Source organism: Pan paniscus, chromosome X (genome assembly GCF_029289425.2).
Source record: "Pan paniscus chromosome X, NHGRI_mPanPan1-v2.0_pri, whole genome shotgun sequence".
Taxonomy (NCBI): domain Eukaryota; kingdom Metazoa; phylum Chordata; class Mammalia; order Primates; family Hominidae; genus Pan; species Pan paniscus.
In genome coordinates, this window is record NC_073272.2 from 121,331,599 (window position 1) to 121,333,855 (window position 2,257).

General features: G+C 38.6%; 1 pseudogene; it reads right to left on the reverse strand.

Moving 5' to 3' along the window:
* Positions 1–1,038: 1,038 nt before the first annotated feature.
* On the reverse strand, positions 1,039–1,629 carry LOC100979976 (translationally-controlled tumor protein-like; annotated as a pseudogene).
* Between the last annotated feature and the right edge of the window lie 628 nt (positions 1,630–2,257).

A 2,257-nucleotide genomic window follows, 5' to 3' on the forward strand; every position in this document is an offset into this window, starting at 1 on the left:
CATGGTGGCTCACACTTATAATCCCAGCACTTTGAGAGGCTGAGGAAGGAGGATTGCTTGAGCCCAGGAGTTTGAGACCAGCCTGGGCTACATAGTGAGACCCCATCTCTACAAAAAGTTTAGAAAAAGAAATTAGCTGAGCATGGTGGCTCACTCCTGTAGCCCCAGCTCCTCAGGAGGCTGAGGCAGGAGGATTGCTTGAGTCCAGGAGTTCCAGACTGCAGTGAGCCATGATCATACCACTGTACTCCAGACTGGGTGGCAGAGTGAGATTCTGTGTCCACAAAACAAAACAAAACAATTTGGTTTTAAAAATTACTATACATATGATAAAATGCAAAAAATTAAATGTACAGTTTGATGGGTTTTAACAAATACATACACCCATGTAACCACTACTAAATCAAGATGTGAAACATTTCTAGGACTCAAGAAAGTTATCTCATACCCCTTTGTAGCAATCACCCCAATCTTCCAGAGTAACCACCACTCTTTTTTTTTTCAGCTGAATTAGTCTCTTTTTATTCTCCTGATAATCTCTTCCAAAGTTAACTACTTCCATTGTAGGTGAGGAAATGTATAAGACTTCATTTCAAATGTTGGCACTGCCATAAGCATGGTCTTTCCTTTTACTGCAACTCAGAATTAAAACTTTAGATTCTTGGATTTTTTATATTCCAGTCCTAGAAGTAATTTCCACTGAAGAAGTTATCTGACGACAGTCTTATTTTTCTAGTAGTGCCTTATAACCCGGCTCTAGCTTCTCCAGGAACACTACAGATGTATTTAGCTTAAATATATATTAAACTAAAAGGTACTCTCTGAAATGAGCTTAAATGCATTTTATTTTTAGACAACCTACATGACATGTTTTTCCAAAGACAATGCCTCCACTCCGAGTAAGTCACAGTCAAAGTAAATGAAGAGCTCAAGATGACATCAGTTCCATTTGTCATAAGTCCTGGTGTTATGTGGATGACAAAAAGCAGCTAGTTTTGATGACAGGTGATAAATTCAAAGTAATTGCCAAATTACTAGTTAATAATTTTTCATTTCCAAATCATCCTTAAAGAAAAGCATATGTAGGATCACAGTGTCCTCACGGTAGTCCAGTAGAGCAACAACGCTGTCAAGATTCTTGTTTTCACCAATAAAGAACTGGTAGATTTTGAAATTGCAAGGATGTGCTTGATTTGTTCAGCAACCCCTTTCATGAAAGGTTTTACTCTTTCTGATCTCTGTTCTTCATGTTTGCCTTTGATTGATTTGATTTCATGTAATATGTTATGCATTTCTTACGGGCTTCTTTTGTGAAGCTTGTTTCCTGTAAGTGATAGTGCATGACATCAACACCAGTGATAACTGTGCTTTGGGTTTCTTCACCCTCGGGGACTTCAGTAGAGGCGTTTCTACCAATGAGCGAGCCATCAATGTTATCCTCTGTCCTACTGACTATCTTCCCCTCCACCTCCAGGCACGGCCCTTTTGTGATCTCCTGGTTCTTGTAAATCTCACTGTGGCTGATGAGGTCTGGATAGATAATCATGATGGTGGCTGAAGAGAGACAATGGTGGTGCTAGGTTACCAGTGGCGTGGAGCTCAGAGCTAATGCAGAGCAGCTGGAGCAGTGCTGAGGTAAGTGGGAGAGCGGGGAGAAAAGTCCGGGTAACCATCATTTTGATGTGTATCACTGCAGCTAAATTTTGTCTTTTTTAGTCATTTATATGCACGGGAACATGCAGTTAGTAGTCTTTTGTGTCTGGCTTTCTTAACATAAAATATTTTTGTTATTCATCCATGTTGAATGTTCAAATAATTTGTAATTTTCGTTAATGTGTAGTCTTCCAGTGTATGAATGCATACAGTTCATACATTATCTTCTTAATGGGCATTTGTGTTAGTTTCAGATTTTAGCTACTGTGAATAGAGACGTATGCAATTTTTGTCTAAGTCTTTCTTTAGACATATGTTTTTATTTCTCTTGGAGAAACAACTAAGAGTGGAATTGCTGGGTGATAGGTTAGGTATTTGTTTAACTTATATGAGACTTGCTAGATCTGTTTTCCAAAGTGGTTTATACGTTTTACACTCACACCAGAAATGTATGTGACTTCAAGCTACATTGCATTTCACTCATACTTGGGATTGCCATTCATTTTAACTTTTGTTGTCCTTGTGTGAAGTGCTCTTTTGTGGTTTAATTTGCAATTCCCAGATGACAAGTGAGGCTGAGCCATTTTTATGTTTTAATTGGCCA